Here is a 25383-nt window from a genome sequence, read left to right as displayed (position 1 = left end):
TGAAATGTTGAAGGAAGGGCCAGAGTATTGGAAGAAGGATGTTGTAGTAACGACATCTCGCAATGGAGAAATGAGTGGAAAGATAGCTAAATTAACAAAGTATAGCTCAATGTCAGGCTAGATTCTCATTCAACATATTGGAAGTAGGTGTAGAAGACTTGCAAGCATTATTAGATTAATTATTATTCCAAAATGCAGACAAAAGACCTTCAACAATAAAAAAGATATAATTTAATAAAAATAAGACCATCTCAAGAAAGAAAAAATGTCTTGGAATCAAACATATAGCCTTCAAGTAATTTCATGCTAGGGTAAACCATCTTCTAATCAAGGACCAAGAAATTCTAAAACATTAAAAAGGAAAATTTCATCCAATGGAGATACTTTTGTTAGAAAGGAAAATTTCATTCAATCGAGATACTTTTGTTAGAAAGGAAAATGTCATTCAATTTAGATACTTTTACCATAGTGCAAAAATTAAAATATATGAAAGTTCATATAAACCCATGCTACAAGATTGAGTATATAGTTCTTAGCACGTGAAAAGAAGGCACACAAAACCAAAAGTAGATAGCTACATGTGTATTTAAACAATGTAGACACTTAAAATTATATAGCAATATATATCAACAAAAATAACATAACAAAAGACAAAATGAAGATATCATCATCACAACATACAAAAAGTTGTAGAGAATGCATAAGGCCAATGAATGTGTATGATATATTGTTTACTCAACAATTTAATCTAGTTGAAAAATGGACAAGTTTTCTAAGCCTTAAGCTAAAATTGACTTTAGAGAATTCCTTAGTACAAACTTTATTATGTTAATATACCTATAAATCAAATTGCAACAAACTACATGAGGCAATCCAATAAAAATTTCAACATTGAACAAATATTCCGAGGATTTATTCTTAAGCGAGCCTCTTTACTAGTTCCTTGGCCAAAAGTTTTTCCTCGGCCTTTGTTTTTGCCTGAGATTTGGTTCCCATAATTCCACCACCCCATTGTGACCGATACTCATCAAACTTGTCATTGTAGTTAGCCTGCAAGAAGAGTTAATTTATCATTTTGATTTTATGTGGCATTGTTTGATGAGTAAAACATAGTGACTTATAATAAATTATGTGCACCTTTATTTCCTGAACAATATTGCTAAATTCCTTCTTGTCCTCATTCTTCACATAAGTCAAGCACAAGGTTGTTGTTTCTTTTGTGCACAATCTGCAAAAAAAAAATTGCTTAGTGTAGAAGTTCTACATATCAATTTTCCATGAAAAGTAATAACATATTACTTACAATAAAAAAATGCATAGTGCAGAAGGCATATTAGTTTCCCATGAAAATTAATCACATATTAGTTACAATTCAAGATTATGTGAACTTTGTCATGCTAAAAAATAGTTAATAAAGGTTATAAATGTGCATACCCGTCAAGGAGATGTTTGCCCTTGGTAATTGCATATGGGATGTTTATTTTTCTACAAAGTGAAGGAAGCCATACTACCAACTCAAATGGATCAATATGATGTGCAATGACTACCAATTTAGCTTTACTCTGCATGCATACAAATATTCCTTATCATGACTGAGAAGAAGAAATAATTTGTTGGAGGAATACATAACAATACCCCAAAAACAAAGAGCTATGTTAAAATGCATATTAGAGAAACAATTACAATTACAATTGTAATACTTGCTCAATTAGGTAGGTTACTTGATTAATTACATATTTCATAACAATAGGTTTCTTCACTTCAACATGTATAATTTCTCACTTTTGATCACATTATAATGCAATATAGTAAAGCAAAGTACTTGATCTACTTCTACAAACAAACTTGCGAAAGCTTAATCGATTTTGAGCAAGATCAAATAGAACACATATAACAGAGAATGAGAAATCAATGAAACAAGAACACAAAAGAATACTATGGGGAAAGCCTCAGCTAAAAACCCCGCTATGTGTAATATCATACAAGTGGAAATATCTTTGTATTACACAAAGCTTTATTTCACACACTATCCAGCTCTCAGTACAATCCGTTAATGCTGCTCATAGACAGAATAGACACAACATATGCCTTCCTTTAGTCCTCCAAGCCTCCTATTTCCTTGCATAGTTTCTCCTAGGTCCTCTGGTTGCCACTTGTGTGAATTCACCTTTCACTCAACTCACCAAACTCATAAATAACTGCGCAATCCTTAAGGAATGCATTCCTTCTGCATGCAAGAGATATCCTCAAGGGAATATTCTTGCAACTGATAGTACAATGTCCCATCCTCTAATCTCAACTGGGTCTCTGACTGAACTGACATGCATGAGTTATTTATGGGAGAAGATTCAGTTATCTGAAGTACACTAATTACATGCATGCATCCATTAACTAACTGAACTCACAATTAGTTCCAAAAACTGTTGGAACTAATCTAACTGGACTTAACTCAGTTAACTGAGCTAACTAATTACAACTCAAAGTACAACTCATCCTAATCTCCTTCATTAAGGGATAACTTCCTCAATCAAAGGGATAATTGTTGCATGTCTTCACACAGATTTCATATTTGATTTTCTCCAACTAATTAACTCAAGATGAATTAATTAATTATTTTTCAAACAACTGCTAAGATCAAATTCGAATTTTAATTCTCAATTTCAGTTCAAGGACTAACTAAAATTGGAATGTATCCCGAAATTCTATTTATAGCATTTCTATATTTAACATTTCTTATTTCTATTTCCAACACTGCCTCTCAACAAGAAAGGGATTATCTGTCACCCCGATCCTATATCTATGGAACTCGAATTTGCATTTTGACAATGCCTTAGTCAAATTATTTGCATCCTACTCCTCGGTCGAAACATATAGCAACAACATGATCGTCTTCACCACACAGTCTCAAAGATGATGATGCTGGATATTGATGTGCTTGGACCTGTCATGAAATGCTGGATTCTTAGAGAGTTTGATACAACTATGATTATCGCAATAGATCACAATTGGATCCATCCTCTGATCAAACAATCCAACTAGAATAGTTCCACATCCAAATAACCTCACATGCTGCTTGACTGGTAGCCATGTATTTAGCCTCTACTGAGATAAGTGCAACTGACCTTTGTTTCCTGCTATACAAAGAAACTGAATTTGAACCAAGGTTGAAAATTCCTCCTGAAGTGCTCTTTTGATCTGATGGACTCCTCACCCAATCTACATTTGTGAAGCCCTGAAGCTTCACTCCCTTTGTCCATTTGTACCATAATCCATACTGAGATGTGCCTCTGAGGTATCTCAACACATGCTTCGCTGCCTTCCAAAATAACTTAGTAGGTTGAACCATATCTTGACTCAGTTAGTTCACGGCAAAGCACAAATCTGGTCATGTGTTTACTAAATACATCAATGAACCCACAAGTTGCTGATAAATAGTAGCAGTTACTACCTCACCTGAAGTGGCATCCTCCTTCCACCAGTTACTTGCTAGAGGAGTCTACATGGGCTTGCACTTCTCCATGTGGAATCTCCTGAGTATCTCATTGGCATACTTTCCTTGAGACACAAACACTTCCCCATCCTTCTGCCACACTTCCATGCCTAGAAAGTAGTGCATAAGACCCATGTCTTTCATCTCGAACTCTCTTGCAAGGTCCTCCTTACAAGACTTGATCAACTGATCATCACCTGTCAATATCAGATCATCAACATAAAGAACAATGATCAATGGCTTACCTTCTACCATGATGTGGTATAGGTTCACATCTGCTTCACTCTTTATGAAGCCCAACCCGGTGAAATAGTTGTCGACTCTGGTGTACCAAGCACGAGGTGCTTGCTTCAGCCTGTACAAAGCTCTCTTGAGTCGACACACATGCGACTCACAATCGAAGGTCTCAGAACCTTTCGGCTGCTCTATGTAAACCTCTTCCTCAATCTTACCATTGAGGAGCATTGTCTTCACATCCATCTGATGGATCTTCCAACCCATCTGTGCTAATAGTGCCAACATCGATCTGATAGATGAGTACCTTGCTACAAGAGCAAAAGTATCATCATAGTCGATCCCTCGACCTATGAGAAACCATGGGCAACAAACCTTGCCTTATGTTTCTCAACACTACCATCAGCTGCTTGCTTTACCTTGTAAAGCCATTGGGAACTCACCATTCACTTGTCCTCCAGTCTTGGAACAACATCCCAAAAACTATTCCAAACCATGGTGACATACTCCTCCACCATAGCATCAACCCAGATTGTTTGCTACACTGGTTCCTCCAAGGAAGATGATTCAGTCTATATACATTCCCCAACCAGGGCCATGTAACCAGTGTACCACTCGGGTGACCTCCTCTGTCTACGTTGAGAAGATGGCTGTCCCACATTCTCTCTCACAGCCATCATCAATCTTTCAACTTCCCTTGAGTGTTTCCACCCATCTCTAGAAGACTCTGCATGAGTGGATGTCTCCACTCCTGGATCCTCTACAAGTAGCTACTCCATATCAGTCCGAGGCTCCTCCTCCTTAGGAACCAAAAGTTCCTCCTCTGCATGCAACTTGAGCTCCCTCTCAAGGGATACTCACATGGCCTTCTGCTCATCTAACTTCAGATCTCTGCGTACCACTGTCCTCAAACTGGTAGGCAAGAACACTTGATAATTGTGGGGTGTATCAGTGTACCCCACAAGTATCCCGAACTCAGCTGTTGACTCTAGCTTCTTCCGGGCATCTTAGGTAACATGGAAAAATATCGATGAGCCAAAGATCCTGAAGTGACTCACATCTCGTCTCTTGTCAGAAAAAGCCTCCTATGGTTTCTTCATTCCCAGTATACGATGCGGGCTTCTATTCTACAAGTATACTACTATATTGCATGTCTCAACCCACAAATGAAGTGGTAGGCCTTGTTCATGCATCATCGCCCGAGCTGCTCCCACAATCGTTATGTTCTTCCTTTCAGCCAGCCCATTCTGTTATGGGTCATGGCATGTCGTCAACTCCCGTTTAATTCCTTCTTCTACACATAAGTCCTTAAACTATTGAGAGACATACTCTCCACCATTGTCACTTCACAAGGCCCTTATTTTCTTTCCAGATTCTTTCTCAACCAAGGATTTGAACTCACAAAACCTTGAGAAGGTTTGATCCTTATTCTGCTTGAAGTAGATCCAACGTCTACGAGAAAAATCATCAATAAAAATAACATAGTACCTTCGTTTAACAGTGGAGGCTTTCGAGAATGGTCCACACACATATGTATGAACTCACTCCAGTATTGATCCAGCTCGACTATCTCGATCTTGAAAGGATAGATTTTTCATACTTACCCAAGGTACAACCTTTGCATGTATCCACTTGCTCCAGTTTACCCTTGGGAAGTCCGGTAGAAATATGTTGCATGATCTTCAAGGCCCCATGGTGCAAGTGGCCCAATCTTCTATGCCATAGCTCACGAATATCTTTGCTTTGCACCAACTCTGCTTTGGAACTCAATGCAGCACAATCATCTACCTCAAACTTGTAGAGATTCTTTACTTGAATCCCAATCCTCTTGGTCTGTCTAGTGCCGATGTGCCTCAGGAATGCCTTTCCTTTACTAAAGACTACATCATAGCCTTTGTCTTTCAACATAGCGATGGATACTAGGTTCTTCTTTAGACCAGGCACATAATTTACATTAGTCATGGTGAGAGGAGCTCCATGCTACCTCTGAAACAAAATTGTGCCTTCACCTGAAACACAGTACTTTCCATCATCGCCCATCTCTATGTGCATCTAGAGGCCCTTATCCTCCAAGGTACTTAACAAACTCTTGTTGTTAGTCATGTGGAATGAGGCTCCACTATCCAGGTACCAAACACATCCCACCATCGATGAAACCATGCATTTGAGTAGGGTGAAATCCAATTTGAACTACGAGGTTAATGCCTCACAATATAATCCTTTCAAGGATCCCTTATTGGATTTCTTTTGTGGACAATTCAAAACATAATGGCGCACCTCATGATAATGAAAGCATCGCACTTTCGATTTGTCAATCTTCTTCCAACAATGGGAAGAAATTGATTTGGAATGGGAAGCCTTCCCTTTCCCTTTCCTCGCCTTACTCGCTAAGGCTAGATTTTCTTCATCGTCATGTTTTGATGAATAACCATCTCTAGTGCTTCTCCTTATCTCCTCTTGCATCAGATCCAACCACATTTGTTCCCAATCTGGCAGTTTCTCTCTTCCATTTACTGAGTCTTGGTAGCTATGCCAGCTCTTAGGAAGACCGAGGATAGCAAGACTCACCATGTCATCAGTGGCTGTGGTGATTCCTACACTTCCAAGCTCATCCCTATGGGTGGTGAGCTTGTTTAGATATGTAGAGACCGTGTCGCCCTTTTCACACTTGATTTTCCGAAGCTTTTCTTTCAGCACTAGCTTCCACTGATCACTACTGTTCTAATATAGATCCTTCAATGTTTTCCACATTGAAAATGGTGTTTCCTTCCCACGGAGACTCGAGACAATGTGATCTCAATCTCTCTCTAGAAGAATCCTCCTTGCTCTAGCCACGCATTCCATCCATTTTTCCAATTCATGGGCATTAGTTGCTGCTAGCTTGGGGACTTCTTGATTAATGAAGTCCTTCAAACAATTGTCCTCTAATACCACTTCCATGCGATCCTTCCAGGCTATATAATTCGAGCTGCCATCTAGCGCATACTCGAGTCTCAAACTGTTTGAATGCCATTGGTGAAATTTGAGTCATGATAAGAATTCAATTTTTATAATTAGGAACTTCAAAGTTCGAACTTCTCCCTTCTTTATATATTGTTCTCTGTTTTGAATGCCTTTGCTCTAAAACCATGTAGAATTTATCATTGTAGTTCACCTGATAATGCAATATACTAAAGCAAAATACTTGATCTACTTCTACAAACAAACTTGCGGAAGCTTAATCGATTTTGAGCAAGATCAAATAGAACACATATAACAGAGAATAAGAAATCAATCACACATGAACACAGAAGAATACTCTAGGGAAAGCCTCAGCTAAAAACCTCGCTATCTGTAATATCATACAAGTGGAAATATCTCCGGATTACACAAAGATTTATCTCACAAGCTATCCAACTCTGAGTACAATCCCTCAGTGCTGATCATAGACATAATAGACACAAGATATGCCTTCCTTCAGTCCTCCAAGCCTCCTATTTCCTTCTGCAGTTTCTCCTGGGTCCTGTGGCTGCCATCTGTGTGAATTCACCTCTCACACAACTCACCAAACTCAAAAATCACTGCGCAATCCTGAAGGAATGAATTCCTTCTGCATGCAAGAGATATCGTCAAGGGAATATTCCTGCAACTGATAGTACACTGTCCCATCCTTTGATCTCAACTGGGTCTCTGACTAAACTGACATGCATGAGTTATTTATGAGAGAATATTCAGTTATTTGAAGTACACAAGTTACATGCATGCATGCATTAACTAACTGAACTCACAATCAGTTCCACAAACCGTTGGAACTAATTTAACTGGACTTAATTCAGTTAACTGAGCTAACTATTTACAGCTCAAAGTACAACTCATCCTGATCTCCTTAATTAAGTGATAACTTCCTCAATCAATGGGATAACTACTGCATGTCTTAACATAGACTTCATGTTTGATTTTCTCCAACCAATTAACTCAAGATGAATTAATTAATTATTTTTCAAACAACTGCTAAGATCAAATTCGAATTTTAATTATCAATTTTAGTTTAGGTTCTAATTAAAATTGGAATGTATCTCGAAATTCTATTTATATCAATGCTATTTTTACCATTTCTATATTTAGCATTTCTTGTTGCTATTTTAAACACAACAATTTTCCCTTCTGCATGACCCTAGGATTTTTTCAGAAGCCTTTCCTTCTCTGCAACTTTATCTTCTGGCCTATATTTTTTAATCATCTTGAAAAGGTTGACAACTACATTAAAACAAAAAGTATAAGCGAAAGGGATCAACCAATACACAATGTAAAAAAACAACCACAGATAATAGAAAATAAAAGATGCAACTACTCTATCTACTCTAACAATATACATCAGTCCTTTAAAGATCATTTCAAAATAAAAGGAAAAAAACCATAATTCATTCATAACTAAAATACCAAAAATACTTAAAAGTAGAAAAATTCTACTTCAAGGTGGTCTTGGAAAAAAAAAATGTTGCTACACAATGATCTATATTTGAGCACAATGATAAAAAACATGCACAACAATTATTTCTCATATTTGTCAAACATTGGTCAAAAGAAAATTATATGGTAATCATCAATAAAACCATATTCATATGTTACCCAATTAATTCAACAAAATATAGAATTGATTGAGATACTCTACTTAATAAATATGAACTGAAAGGATCTATTTCCAGGTGTTTTAACATTTTTCTTTGCTATTATGAGTATGAAAATATCTTGAAAGCTTACCCTTGAGTCAAACTCTGTTCGGCTTTGTTGATGGGCCACGTTAACATATTCCTAAGTCATATTTTATGAATATGAATCAAGCTCACAAATAGTCAAATTCACCAACAACAAGTTAGGCTTACATTCCCTCATCATTGAAGCTATCTAATTATGGCCAAACAACTACAAAAATCAACTTAGTTGTTGTTAATAATTTTTGGTTTTCTTTTAATTCTATAATTCAGTTTTAAAGGATGTTTACACATTAGTTTCTTGTACAATAGTTGTTGTTAGTCAAGTGTTTTTATAGTTTTACAGAGGTGATCGAGTTTGATTTTTTCTAGGGGAAATGACATCTTAAAATCAAGCCCATTCACTATTCTCCCTATACTATTATATAGTAGGTTGGTGCGAATGCATGTGATTTAGATTTTCCTTTCTAGCTTGGAAAGATAAAGAATAATGACTTATAATAGCTTATGCACACCTTTATTTCCTCGGCAATATTGCTAAATTCCTTCTTGTCCTCGTTCTTCACAAAATTCAGGCACAAGGTTGTTGTTGTTTTTTGTGCACAATCTGCAACAAAAAAATTCTTAGTGCAAAAGCTCTACATATCAGTTTCCCATGAGAAGTAATCACATATTACTTACAATTTAACAAAAATAGTTAACAAAGATTATAAATATACATACCCCTCCAAGACATATTTGCCCTTAACAATTGCATATGGGATGTTTATTTTTCTACAAAGTGCAAGAAGCCATACTACCAACTCAATTGGATCAACATCATGTGAAATGACTACTAATTCAACTTTACTCTGCACACACACAAATATTCCTTATCATGACTGAGAAGAAGAAATAATTTGTTGGAGGATTACATAGGAATACCCCAAAAAGAAAGAGCTATGTTAAATCTTATAAAAATAATTTGTTGAGGAACATAGGATACAATTGTTTTGAGAATCAATATTCTTATGCATTTTATGTTTAAACATAAAAATCTAGGAGAAAAAAAACACCAATGTGACTCTAAAACTGAATTTGACTGAATCTTCCAGCTCACATCCAAGGAGCAGAGTTGTTGGAGAAAAAGTGAAGCACAAGGAACTCAACATAAGAAGTTTTGAGTAAATTCCAACAAAGGGCATGACAAGAACAAAAATGAGCATATAATGCATTTAGAAAGGGAGCAACTGGGTAGTCATGCTCAAAAAGGGGAGGATCCATTATATCACCCAGATGAGGTAAACAAAGACACAACTATGTCATTCCAACATAAAGATCCAAATGTCAATTCATGCCAGAAAGAGAAGCTTATGGAGCAAGAAAGATCCAAATGTCGATTCATGCGAGAAAGGGAAGCTTATGCAGCAAGAGGTTTTTCACATCAATAGATTTACTAGGATTTCTAATGCAGATAATTTGGAGAACAATGCAGAAATTTATGAGCAAACACCAGAAAGAAACTACTAGTTTCATTCAAACAATGTGATTATGGACTCTCAATCCTAAAACAGACAAGTTGGAAATACTTCAGTCTATCAGTAGGGAAATAGTTCACTAGGCTTAAATTTTTTTCCCTATGTCTGTGATAGTTCTCAGAGATATACAAGTGATATAAATAGGTCACAATATAGTCAAAATGATTACATGAGTGTTGGTCAGATAGTAGACAAGGGTCATCCTAATCAAATTCACTAGTCTTCCTCACTATGCAATTTCCTATGTAGATAGGGTTCCCTTTTGTAATGAATTTACCGCGTTGACAAGGCATTGACCTTGTTGGACTTGGACCTTGAGAAGATACATACTTTAAGCTCTGAAAAATAGAGCTTTTTCCATCTACAACTGTTGTCATAAAATCTAATTAATAAGAATTAATATCGCACATTTCAAACAAATTTAGATGCCAGCAATGACAAAAAAGTAGTGCCCATTAATTTGTTTCTTAAAAGAAAAATGCATAAAGCTAAAATCATCGCATTGACTTCCTCCTTGATGTTAGACTTTAAACTAGAGATAATATTTTTGGTGACTTAGGAAGGAAATACCTAGAGAGTTACAACCTCACATCAACCCCCTCCATTTTTTCTAAGCATTGCCCTAGGTATAAAGAGTAAACCTTTCTCCTAACTATGCATACTTTGTTTTGAATCTTTCCTTTTACCAATACTTTAGTAATAATATTGATATAAAGTAAATGATTTTTTTTTAATTTCAACAATTTGACATATACCATGTTTTGATGTTTATTGTAAATTAATGCATAAATATGATTTATTTTTTATAGTTGCACATTGATGAAATCCATCCTTCAATAACTATATTAATTTTTTATTATTATTATAAAATTTCAATGAATGTTGGCTAATAACCGCAAGCCAAACTTCAATCCCCCATAAACTAATCATAAAGAAAAATATTAATCATATTTTAATACTCAGATGAGAGGTTTTTGTGATTCATGATTTAAGAAAAAACTTCTTGAAAAAATCACATTGCATCAGGACAAAATTAATATTTTAATACTTTAATTACATTATAAATTAAAAATACCTTAACTATAAACATAAATCATACTTAAAAAAGACTAAGAAATAGTACTATATGCACATACATATTAATGGTTAGAAATGTATTAAAGTTGTTAAATAAAACTAATCGTTGTAAACCTAAGTAAACTATATGAAAAAATAAAGAACATCCAACATGCACATACATATTAAATTAAAAATGCATTGATATTTTCAAACAAAACACATCTTGCAAATTGAAAATATGTCATGATGGTTCCTATGTTCATAGAGTTAGGCTTATATTTCATGAAAAAGGCCCCATATTTAGATTCATAACTAATTGTTCATGTTGTTATAGTTATAGTTGGCTAGTTAATAATAACAAACATGGAAATAATCTCAGACAATATTACTAATATAGTGGAAAAATGGTTGAAATTACAGAATTAAAGTTTCATTCCATATACAAAGCTCTGGGCTTTCGCTACATGGTAGGAATCAAGCTCGAAGAACGACATTGCATTTTGAATTTTTCTTTGATTTATTTTAAGTCATCACATTCGCAATCTGTGTGCATAAGAAAAAAATAGAGATCATGGATTTTGATGAAAGTAATAATCCTTTTTCTGCGGGAGCAGATATAGAGGGAATGATTTGTGCATTATGAAAAACTTTTATGTTCCCACCTGCATATTTGAGTAACGTCAATGGTATCATGTATGCTTCAGTGTTGTCATAAGATTATTATGCAGATTGCCTAGAACAAATTACTTCTCCTGCAAACATGTGTGATCCACAATGTCCATTCACAGATAAACCTCATCACTTCATGGGTCACTATCATTAACTCTGGGAAAGTCATCGTTGTGCCTACAATGGGCCTAAGAACGTTCTGGTATGACGAATAATTGATTCGCCTTCAAAATAATTACAAAAGATTAAAACAAATAAATAAAATTACAAATATTATAGACCTTCACCAGTGGAAAATATTGACGCAAGGTCCCCCCTTTGTTTTTGTAGAGATTTGAATTCTCTGGCAACTCAAAGCTTAAAGTAATTATCTATTTGTGTCTAAGGGAGGAAGGCTCCACAAATTTCAGAGGTTTTGTGTTCAATGCTCATTTCTCCATAGGATTTTGACTATGAAAACTTAGACAATGGCATAGAATAATACCTCCAACAATAACCCTCCTTCATTTCTGTAGAGATTTTAATTCTCTAGAAAATCAAAGCTAAAAGGAATTATCTATTTACGTCTGAGGGAGGAAGGGATGTATACATTTTTTCCGTAACTGTTTAGGCTATTGTTTCTAGGAAAACTAGTATTTCTAAGAAATGCTAGCCCTCCAGGTTGTAGCTAACCTAGAAACAACAATCAAAGAAATTCACTATCTTTCCTATGAGTGATAGATAAGAAAGAGATTATGAGGGACCAACCTGTAACTTTCACTTGAATCCTCACTTGATCTCCCTCTCCTTTGACCGATCCCATAACTCCTCCCTGTACTTAACACGCTTGGAGAGTACTTGCATAGCTATAGAAACAAAGACCTGTCAAAGAATAATGATCCATCACAGCATAAACATCATAGAATCAGAATAAACAAATGAATGCATTTACACTTAACATAATCAATTGGGAAAAATCTTGAAGAACTTTATTGATAGCAAGGAGAATTACAACCCATAAGAAGTGTGATCCAGTGCCATCCTCCCAACTTCCAGCCTTCTTCACCTCATGAATCAGCAAGAACATACCAACAATAACACAATGCTCTCTCCTCAATACTGAAACTAGCAATACTTCCTTACAACTCAGAATACTTCAGCCTTATGATCTCTTGGATGAGAGATCCTTTTATAGATGATTGCAGGAGGTTGAGTCATCAATGGGGATGATGAATTCCTTTCTACTTTTAGGAATTGGTTCCATGAAAGAGGGGAATTGTAGGTGGTTTCCTAATTCCCTTAGTCATCCTTTGGCAAATTCAGAGGGGAAAATGGCACAAGAAACATTTCTAGAAGTTTCCATGAGCAACCAAATCTCAAACTCTCCTGAAATTTTGTCCTACCTCACCCGTCGCACCTACTAGAGGGCCAAACTATGATGCATGGCACTTTGACAATGTAGCACCTGCTATGCATAGCACCCTAACACAGAGATTTCAACAATGATTCATTTTAGGCACTTTCTGGATGATTTTGAGATGGAACTTTTGGGGAATGAGGCATTCAGATGACTTAGTTCCTTTAGGGCATAAAACAACTATTTTAGTGGTTGATGAACCCCAATACATAGAAATATAAGTTGGGGTTGATGTGCCCAAATATGTCTATAACATCTATTTTATGTAGTGTCCCTCAATTTTCGCAACTACTAAGTATTTATCAGACAGTGTACAAATTTTCAATTGTCTGACATTTGATTTGATGGTGCAAAAATGTACAAGGTGGCAGTTAGAGGGATTGTTTTCAAAGAGGAATGAATATTGTCTATCATTTGATCTTATGGCGCAAAATAGTATAGGGTGGAAGTTGGGGGGATTGTTTTCAAAGAGGAACGCCTTACTGCATAATTAAATCTAAAAGCAAATAGGTTATACTTAATTTTGAGGTATCTCTAAACCCTCCATCCTCAAGACTACTAGAAATATTCCCATAGAGATTTTAATAAATTAAAATTGAGAATACTTTTGTTTATACATATGTGAAAATATTATAAAAAACCAGGATAGATGCATCTTAACTAAGGATCCAAGCAAAGAGAGAAATCAAAGTGACTAACAGGGATACAGGAAAGATAGTGCATGATTCTTTTAATTTTTTTATTATTGAATTTTTTTTGACATGATTGATCCAAAATATAGGTTTAATATTTTACAACCAATTATGTTTTTTAATTTAGATACTTTCTTAAATGCAATACAATGTGATCATATTTAAGAGAGAGAGTGAGATGAATGGGGAATAGAGTGGGGGAGAGAGACATAGAGGTGAGAGAGACATGGAGAGAAAGGAAAGAAGATAGAGAGGAGGGGAGTGAGAGGAGGAGAGGGAGGGATAGAGATATGGATTTGGAGGGGGGAACAGAGGGAGGGAAGAAAAAAGAGATTGAGAGATAGAGGTGGAGAGAGAGAGGGAGTGACAAGGGAGAGATGAAGATGGATGGGGGAGAGAGGAGGCAAGGGAAGATAGAGAAAAGGAGAGGATAGTGATAAGGAAATAAGGGGAAGAGAGGGACAGGGAGACATAGACATGGAAGGAGAGAGGGGGGGAGAGAGAGGAGAGAGGGAGGGAGATAGTGATAGAGTTGGAGGGTGGAGAGAGAGTGTGTGTGATGGGCGGGAGGTGGGAGAGAAAGAGAGAGGAGAGAGGAGAGAGAGAGAAGAAGAGAGAGAGAGGAGAGAGAGAGAGAGACTTGAGAGACAAGAGAGAGAAGAGGGGGGAGAGGAATGAAGAGAGAGAGGACATGAGAGAGAAGGGAGAGAGAGGGGGAGAGAGAGATGGAGTTGGAAGGGGAAGAAAGACATAGAGAGAGAAAGATAGATAGGGAGAGGGAGTGACAAGGGAGAGAGATGAGGGAGAGAGGAGAGAAGAGGGAAGAGAGAGAGGGAGGGGGAGACATGGGGGGGAGAGAGAGAGGGAGAGAGGAAGAGGGAGGGAGAGTGAGATAGGAAGATATGGAGAGAGAGTGTGTATGTTTTGGGAGTGAGAAAGAGAGAAAAGGGGAGATAGAGATATAGATAGAGGGGGGAGAGAGGGTAGCAAAGAGAGGTAGAGAGAGAGAGAGACAAAGAGAGAGAGAGATAGAGAGAGAGAGAGAGCATGTATTTTTTGGGGCTGAGATAGAGAGACAATGGGAGATATAGATGTATATGGATGGGGTAGGGAGGGTAGAAGAGAGAGGGAGGAGAGAATGGGAAGAGATAGAGAGGGAGAGGAAGACGAAGAGATATAAATATAGATAGATATGGAGAGAGAGTGTGTATGTTTGTGGGATGATATAGAGAGATAAATAAGGAGAGACAGAGGGAGATAGAGATATAGATGGAGGGGGCGAGAGGGAAGAAGAGAGAGACAAAGAGAGGGAGGGAGGAATAGAGTTAGATATGAGAGAGAGAGAGAGAGAGAGAGAGAGAGAGAGAGAGAGAGAGAGATGTGTTTAGGTGGTTGAGATAGAGAGACAAATAAGGTGATATGAAGGGAGGTATATATATAGATGGTACGGGGAGAGAGGTAAGAAGAGAAAGATAAAGAAAGGGAGGGAGAGGGAGAGAGAGAGACGAGGGAGAGAGGGGAGGGAGAGAGAGGAGTGAGGGAGGGAGATAAACACAGAATGGAAGGTGGAGAGAGAGGGAAGAAGAAAGAGACACATCATAGACAAATACAAACATAGAAGTTAGATTTAGAAAGTCATGAATATTTTGGTTTTTCACTAAAATAGATTTAATTATTTCAGTGTAGTTGTTGATTTCTAATCCTATTTGACCACTTGCAGTAGATGCATTGATTTAAGTTTAGATGTCAATTCTGAATCCTATTTAATACCTTACATTAGATGCATTGATTTCAGTGTAGATGTTGATTTATACTCCTATTTGATTGCTTGCATTGGATGCATTCGTTTCTGTGTAGATATTTATTTCTAATCCTATTTGATTGCTTGCACTAGATGCATTGATTTCATTGTAAATGTTGATTTCTAATCCTATTTGATTGTTTGCACTAGATGCATTGATTTTAGTGTAGATGTTGATTTCTGATTTGATGCAACTATATGTATAATGTACATTAATTTCAAAGTAATTAGATTAATAATGTGCATTGATTTTAGTGTAAGAAAATCTCTACCCCCTCCATTTATATCTCTATCTCCCATTGTCTCTCGTTCTTTATCTCTCTATCTCATCCCCCAAACATACACACAGTCTCTCCACATCTCTATATCTATCTATTTATCTCTCCCTCCCTTTTCCCCTCCCTCTCTCTTCCCATTCTCTCTCTCTAACACTTCTCTCTCCATATCTATATCTCTTCCTCCCTCCTTATGTTTTCCTCTCTCTTCTTCCCTCACTTCCCCCTTCCATCCATATCTTTATCTCCCCTTGTCTCTCCTTCTCACCCCTAAAACATACACACTCTCTCTCAATATAAGCACATAAAACCTATTCACAACGTGCAATGAATTATGTGTTACAATAACTCAACCATAAATACAATAGTTGAATTTTCATCCTAAATAAAATGTTCACTTAAAATGTTTTCTTCCTGAAATTGTAAACTATTTGTAATTGGATACATTCTTATTATTCTCATTTTCCATCATTCAACATTGTTAATCACTTTGCATTCAAACATGGTAATAGAAAATAACTACCATTGAAAATTATTTGGGGTTCAACACTCCATAAGTCACAATGATTGACTTTGGAGAAAACCACTATTAATATTGGAAAGAAACAAAGACAAGGTATGATGTTTACTATAGTAGATTGAGTTAAATATTTGAATAGTCTATAGTTTCAACTACTCTTTCATATGATCAATATGAGAAAATGGAAAAATTAATAGGCGTGGCAATAAGAACTGTAGAAGAAAATAGTTTCAAATTTATTTGGATAGAATATTGTTTGTAATTGACTACATTCTTATTATTCACATTTTCTATCATTCGACATTGTTACATTGTCACATTGCACTCAAAATTTTTATTTCATCATTTTTTATCATTCAAGTTACTAATAGTTTCTCACATGTCAAAAAACTGAGGTAGCTAAGAAAATTTAAAATTAAATTGACCAAATTAATCTTAGACATATTTAGCATGTTTAAAATGATCTAAATAATTAGATGTTCAACAAATTTTTTATGATCGTACACAACTGAATCCAGCCTAGATCCATCTTAAACCTAGATCTATCAAGTATCAAGAGAGATCAAATCTCTTGAGGTGCAAACCTTTCTTGAATTTTTGCACTAAAAATGAGGTTTGCACTTGGAGAAATTTGATCCCTCTTGCGCTTGATAGATCCGAGGTTAAGATGGATCTAGGCTAGTAATAAATAGAGTACAACTTATCACAATCCTTAAATTTGAAAAAATAAACTTTTAAATGTTTGAGTGTCAATTTCAATTGCAAATTTATACTTGCATTTGCACCAAATGTTGTAAAGGAAACGCTCCAAGGCATAAATTGAGGAACAATCATGACATGGGAATGGGAAAATCTAAATGAGATGTAGAGATGTAGCAGAATTGAAATTCTAACGCTGTATAAACAAAAGTTGATTTAGGGGGCTTCACACTATTTTTTTTATTAATTATTGAATTAATATTGCATATAAATCTCATAAAATTCAACCAACTTATAATTTAGGGCTTTGATATATAAGTTTGACATTGGGTCATTAACATGGTGATTCCCTATCGCAACCACTCAACCACTAAACCATAGGCCAATAAACAAAAGACTGCAAAATGTTACGATCATTACCATAGTAAACCCAATGACTCTACACACAAGAATTTATTCTTTACTGGAAGATCATATTGCTTACCCATATCCACAAAAAGAATGTAATGTGAAAAGCAATTTGTAGAATAGAATCTCTGTTATTATAACTTGTAACAATAAACTTTGTATGAATTAACATTATAGGCTTTTAAGAATCCAGTAAAGACCAGTAAAAATAAATCCAACATAACCACCAAGCATTAAAAGATAAAGAGTGTAGATAGATAGACAAAGAAAATTTGTAATCTCTGGCAACTTATAGTCATGTATGATGATTCCTGACAACTTCCTCAAGATTGGATAGTATGACGAAAGGGATTTTAGAAATATAACCTGAAAGCTTAAGACTCAATTTGGACTTTTCTCGAGATGAATGAATCAACTCCATGACAAGATGACAAGTGAACTAATGAAGAAGTAGTATTGTAGTAATTGCGAACTAAGTGTGAATCTGTAACAATAGTTGAAGGTAATATGAAAGGAAAAATCATTGGTAATACAATTGCGAAATAAATGTGAATTTGTAACATTAGTTCAAGTTAATATGAAGGTGATGCACATGAATATCTAGTTCCAGGAAGAGGGGATCCAAAACCCATGTGATTGAGTGCTGCCAAATGAGCTCTACATCTTTGTGGATATCGAACTATGGGATTATTTGACAGGTGTTACATTTTGTAAGTAGTAGTATTCTTTCTCTCAACCAGGCAATTACAAGATTTGCATGGGAAAACTACAGAGGAGAATGTTTCAAACAACTTTGACCACAGAAAAACACACAACAATAGTGAAGACTATAAAATTTGAACATATCCTTACCAGATGAGAGGCCGGAAACACTAGGGGAAACAAATGGGGACCTACAAAATCCATATGGGGATTTGTAGTTTGTGTGCTTGAACATATCTTTGTAAACTTCTCTAGCTTTGTCAATGGTTGTTGTAGGGTTGCACCTTGTTAAGATCTCTACACAAATAATTTTCTCATAGTTGATTAGGAATTTGATACTAATACATGGTGAGGACCTTAGCTGAGAGGGACTAGGACACTTAATGAATTGAGCTCCAGCTCATGACATGGACCTTAATGGAGTCAAATAATATCTTTCATGTCATTACCTTCCTCAGAAAATCTAAATCAGGTAAGAACATTAAGACAAACCCTCCGATTATGGATATTTGTGTTAATTTGTTCATATATAAAAAACACACAAGGGTTTGATTACTGGGCTACAGAATGTACATATATTATGCACAATATTACAAATATGACCAAAACCATATTTAAATTCTTTTCAAGTGTAAATCTCAATGCATTTGATCTCAGTGAAGGTGGAATTTGATACTAAGATGCTACTAGCATCTTTATTGGGCTCAAGTGTAACCAATTAATCAGGACCATACCTTCCTCAATTGAGCTTGAGCTCATGACAAGAATCTAGAGAAAAGTTAAGAATTTTCAAGACATTGTAGAGCTAGCTTAGGTAAGGCCTTTCCAAACCAACCCTCCTAGCCTGCAAGCTTAGTAGGACACACCAAATCTTAAGTTAAGATGGATCTCTGTGTTAAATTTTGGAATATTTTGGAAATTTACATTTTCAATGCTGAAATTTGATAGGAAAACTAAAAACAATCAAAACCAATAAATCCTTACGACTAAATACACCATTAAATGTTTCTATTTTTATAATTTTATTAGTAATTATACTAATTATATTAATCAATAGTTTATGGTTCTAATAGATAGAAGTTATGCGAAACCGTTTACTTCATCCTGCATTTTTAAATTTTGGAATATCTTAGATTTTTAAATTTTGGAATATTTTGGAAATCTGCATTTGAAATGCTGAAATTTTATTGTAAAACTAAAAAAAATAGAAACCAATAAATCCTTACGACTAAATACACCATTAAATGTACTTTGTTTAGCTTCATTATATTTAATGTTATACAGGTATGCAAATAACGTGATATGAACACACATATTGTAATTTCGACACTGGCACTGGTAGCTAAAACTTCGTATGAATTAACATTACAATGTTTTAAGAAATGAACAAAGACTAGTAAAATTAAATCCAGCATAACCACCAATCATTAAGAAATAAAGAGCATAGATAGATAGAAAAAGAAAATTTGTAATCAGTGGTAGCTTGTAGTCATGTATGATGATTCTTGACAACCTACTCAAGATTGTATAGTATGACTAGGGATTTGTGAAATACAACTTGAAGGCTTAGCCTCAATATGGATTCTTCCCGAGCTGAATGAATCAACTCCATGACAAGCTAACAAGTGAACTAATGAAGAAGTAGTAGTACAGTAATTGTGAAATAAGTGTGAATCTTTAACAACAATTGAAGGTAATATGAAGGGCATACTCATTGGTAATACAATTGTTGTGAAATAAGTGTGAATCTACAACAGTAGTTCAACCTAGTATGAAGGAAATGCACATGAATATCTAGTTCCAAGAAGAGGGGATCCAAAACCCATGTGATTGAGTGCTGTCAAATGAGCTCTACATATGCCTCTATGGATTTGCAACTCTGGGATTGTTTGACACAGGTGACCTTTTGTAGGTAGCAATCTTCTTTCTCTCGTCGGGGCTATTACAAGCTTTGCCTGGGAATGCTACAAAGGAGAATGTTTCAAACAAATCTGACCATAGAAAAACACACAACAATAGTTAAGACTATAAAAGTTGAACATATCCTTACTAGATGAGAGGCCGGAAACAACAGGGGAAACATATGGAGACCTTCAAAAAGCCCTATGGGGATTTGTAGTTTATGTGCTTGAACATATCTGTGTAAACTGATTTGTCTTTCTCGATGGTTGTTGTAGGGTTGTGCCTTGATCATATATCTGCCCAAATAATTTTCTCATGATTGATTAGGAATTTGACACTAAGACCAGGTGAGGGAGGACCTTAGCTGAGAGGGACAAGGACACTTAATGAATTAAGCTCCAACTAATGACATGGACCTTAACGGAGTCAAGTAAGATCTTTCATGTCAATACGTCCCTTAGAAAATCTAAATCGGGTAAGAACATTGAGACCAACCCTCCTATTATGGATCTTTGTGTTAATTTGTTCATATACAGAAAACCACACAAGGGTTTGAGTACTGGGCTGCATAATGTATATATATTATGCATGAGATTACAAAGATGCCCAAAACCATATTTAAAATATTTTAAAATGTGAATCTCAATGCATTTGATCTCAGTGAAGGTGGAATTTGATACTAAGACACTATTGATATCTCTCTTGAGCTCTAGTATAACCAATTAATTAGGACCATGCCTTCTTCAGTTGATCTTGAGCTCATGACAAGCATCTTAACTGAGCATAATTAAGATTTTTCAAGTCACTATAGAGCTAGCTTAGGTAAGGCCTTTCTAGACCAACCCTCATAGCCTGCAAGATTAGCAAGACACATCAAATCTTAAGTTAAGATGGATCTCTGTGTTAATTTGCGTGTACATAATAAAGTTAAAACCAAATATGGATCTCTGTGTTAATGTCTGTATATATAAAAACCAAAAATGTTCAACTACTTCACTATAGAATGCACACATACTAAGCAAAAGAATGCAGAGATGCCCAAAAACCATATTTAGATAGGCATGAGAAATCACATTTCTTAAAATGACAATCCTTATAGTTTTGTGCCCTGTTCATGAAGAATTTGATACGGTAACTCTACTGGGACCTTCCCTGAGCTGAAGGATAACCTATTAGTTAGTTAGGACCTTATGATTACTAGGCTGAAAAATGCACATATATTGTGCACAAGACTATAGAGATGACCAAAACCATATTTACACGTACCATGCAAAAGAATACATAGATGCACAAAACCATATTTAAATTTTTTTAATTGTCAATCTGAATGCTTTTTCACTCATCTAAAGAGAAATTTGATACTAGTACCTTAATAGGATGTTTCTTGGGCTCAAGCATAACCAAGTAATCAGGACCAATCAACAACCTTACTCTTACCTTTACTTTATGAGTGAGTTATACCGCATTTACGACATTGGATTGGACGAAGGATGAATTATGGCTTTCACATATTGGTAGTCCCACATTAGTAGAGATGAGAGGGGCAATACAATGAACATGGATTATGTAGCCATTTTAGCTATGTAGAGATTGATTCTAGATATTTAGATAGATCTATCTATAGGTGTAGAGATTATAGTATCGATCGGTAGAGTATTGAGATAGAGATCAGTATATATCGGTCTAGATAGATATAGAGTATCTTGAATGGGTCAGAGTGAATACGTCTTGGGCCTTCTTTTCTTGGGTGAGTGTCCTGAGCGCTCCTATATTTCGTTCTCAACTCGTTCTCTACACCGTATTCATAAACACTGTTGCCTGCATGCATTCTCCATCTCGAACACTCATGACTATCTGGAATTGAGGGTAGGTCTATATATTTCCTCATGACTTACTAGATCTAGACCTTTAGCCCTACACACACTTAGTTAGGATGGAATATACTCTAAATTTGGTTCATAACATCATTAGATGATCTGATCCACATGAACCTCCTCCATGTGTCAGAAGACTTAGCTCTTCTTTTCATTGTGCTCTTGAAGACTTCCAATTACCTGTATGCCTTACTAGTCATTTTCAAGCTTAAGCATGAATATCTATCTCAAGGTTTTGCTTGTTGGCCTAGTGTTGGAACAAGAAATGAATACACGATGGTTGAATCCAGCTGGATGGGAGTTACTGCTGGCTGGGAAAACAGGTGGACCATACCTTCTTAAGTTGAGCTTGACCTCATTACAAGCATTTTAACTAAGCTCAATTAAGATTTTTAAAGACATTGTATAACTAGCTTAGTTAAGACCTTACCAGACCAACCCTCCTCGCTTGCAAGTTCAGCAGGACACATCTCAAATCATGAGTTAAGATGGACCTTGTGTTATTATCAATGATGGCCAGTACAAGGAATTACAAATTTTTCCTGGTGTATATGATGAAAAAGTAATTTAGATTTGTGCATGGGGGTTGCAAGCCTTCAGGACCTCAACCAATTTTAATTGATTCATAGGAAGAGCAGAGAGTGAAGAAAAATAATAATGATTACTCTTCAAGTTATTTTTGTACCGATTTTAGGAAACAAAACCTATGGAAAGAGGAAACATTTTACTCACTGTAATAAACTCTGAATTAATTTACAAGTTAAAACTCTGAAACAAGAATAGAAGTTGATAGCTAAATCATGTTATGTTTCATTAAAAAGAAAGAAAGTAGTTCTAGTTCATTGCAGACTTATGAATGTACTATAAATAAAACAAGCAAAAGTCATTTTCTCTTTTACATAATTTCATCATTAAACTACGAGTAGTCAGAAATTATAGTTAGCTAAATTCCATCTAGATGAAAACATTAAGTCGAATAATTGACCAAAAACCCTCGAGAGGGCTTAGTCCTTCCATTATAATTTAGGTAACAAAAAAAAATGGGTTCATTCTTCCCCATGGATTATTACATGCGAATTAAAAGTAGACAATATAACCCTGAGCCATAGAAGCTTCATGGTTGGAACCCATTTGAAAACAGGGAAAAAGACTATAGCTAAGTTTATGTATAGCCGGGCGAAAAAACAAAACAAGCAATAACAGCGAAACTTCATAAATTATAAAACCTCGGGAAGAGCGAGCTGCATAAATAGTAGAAGTTTGAGAAATTAAGGAAGCCCTTTCCCGTAGTTATTCTTCCCATCTGTAGCAGGACGACGTGAATTTTTAATGCACTGTGTGATTGTAATGACAAGAAGAACAAAGAAAAAAGGACTGAGATGGAGGAAGGTCGTGGCCATTTCCTTCAAAGCCCTCAAGGTTGCAGTACTAGAAACTCAACATGCTAAGAAAAAGAACCCATAATGATTAATGCAGAAGAAAATATTCTTCGAGCTTAGCAAACTCTAATAGCAAGTTTTTTTTCAAAATAGGTTCAGAAACCAACCCGGAGCAACAGGGGTTGGAAATTTGGCAAGTTCTCCTCCTTCACTGGTAAGGTCTGCCACTATGCAGTCACTCAGACTGAAAGCAGAAATTACATTGGTTAGATTCCTTTAGTTCATAAACCAACTAGGATAAATTGAAACAAATAAAGAAAACCCTTACCTGTGGTGTTGAACATAAGAAACCTGAGTAGACTTGAACCACGTCATTCATTCTGGATCATAGAAGGAATCCAAAACTACCCTAAATTTTTTATAATTGAATCTAGTGGACTCCTCATTGTAGGTACTAAACTAAAGACAATGAGGGCTTAAATCTTGGAAAAGAGCTCTTTCAGAATCATTCAGCAAGCATAAACCCAGAAAGGAACATGGTTTTGTTATAGGTAAGGTTGTCAATTAGCTTGAAGTTCAATGCTCAGAACCGTGTTGCAGAGAAATTTGTTCCAACCCTCAGCGGATGCAAATGACCATCATTGAAAATATTCCAAGAAAAGTAGTTATATGCATAAATACCAGAGCAACTTTGTTCATCAAATACAGAAGATGCAACCACTTCTGTATCCTCCATCCCAAAACCAGAAAAAAAATACTTAGAAGAGATATATAAGACCAACCTCATAGCCAAAGAGATTTAAACATCAGAGAATCTAATGAATAGTACACATATAAAGTTCTCTCTCAAATCCTACCATTCCCAACAAAAAATAAAGGGAAAAATTACTTCAATGGGTGTCAAAATTACAACAATCTTTGCCATTAAAAAAACCAGTTAAAATCCATGACAGGCATCATTAGATACGAAGATTGCAGATTAACTCAAATCTAATGAGAGGATTGTTGAACCTTCGTTGAAGAGTTTTGCAGCCTACCGAAGCAAATGAATGCAATAAAAAAACCCAAATCCCCCCCCCCCTATTAAGCATTGCAGAAGTTGCAAAGCATTGTGCATAAGGAAAAAATATTGCATGAATGAAGGATTCGACTTTCCTTACCCTGTAACCTTAAACTGAATTTGAAGCCTGCATCCTCAAACTGAAGTTGAAAGCACCGTCGAAATCATAACACTCCTTGTGGTTTTTCTTGGTCACCAAGACGAAAAAACCATGAAGAGAATGTTGTAAAAATGTTGGAGAACGCCCATTTTAACTTAACTATTAAGGTTTTTTTTTTTTCTCTTAACTATTAATCTAAGGGACTTAAAATTTCCAATTGTCTAGTCGAATGGTGCAGATCATTACACAGTGGCAGTTGGGGGAGTTGATTTCAAAGGGGAATGCTTTATGATGTAAATATGTTAATTTCTTTAATAATTTTTTTAAATATAATTAAAATAACCAAATATTTCCATTTTACCAAAAAATATTTTAAATAATTATATTTATAAACTAATTTGAAAAAAAAAAGGAAATATATTATGTTATCAATTAATTGTTGTGTATGACATGCTCTCGATTCTAGTATGGTAGAGATGTTGTAATATTTAACATTTTGACTTTGTCAAAATCATAATCAAGATAAAATAAAAAACATTTGAGTTAGGAATTTTATTACTTGTGGTTATTGAACCTGAGGTGCCTCATCCATATTCACTCGTTACTTTAGTACCTTCCCCTTCTCTCAATGGGAAGAAATCAATTTGGAATGGGAAGCCTTCCCTTTCCCTTTCCTCGCCTTACTCTCTAAGGCTAGATTTTCTTCATCATCATGTTTTGATGAATAACCATCTCTAGTGCTTCTCCTTATCTCCTCTTGCATCAGATCCAACCACTTTTGTTCCCAATCTAGCAGTTTCTCTCTTCCATTTACAGAGTCTTGGTAGATATGCAAGCTCTTAGGAAGACCGAGGATAGCAAGACTCACCATGTCATCAGTGGCTGTCGTGATTCCTACACTTCCAAGCTCATCCC

At 35.6% G+C, this 25383-nt stretch overlaps 1 pseudogene; it reads right to left on the bottom strand.

Annotated features, from left to right (window-relative positions):
* Positions 1–918: 918 nt before the first annotated feature.
* On the bottom strand, positions 919–23683 carry LOC149227440 (large ribosomal subunit protein eL8y-like; annotated as a pseudogene).
* Between the last annotated feature and the right edge of the window lie 1700 nt (positions 23684–25383).

Source organism: Pinus tabuliformis, chromosome J, assembly GCF_031772625.1.
Source record: "Pinus tabuliformis cultivar Carrire ecotype Pingquan chromosome J, CPIR1, whole genome shotgun sequence".
NCBI lineage: Eukaryota > Viridiplantae > Streptophyta > Pinopsida > Pinales > Pinaceae > Pinus > Pinus tabuliformis.
The sequence above is the reverse complement of the archived record's forward strand: the minus strand, read 5'-3'. Positions and strand labels throughout refer to the sequence as shown.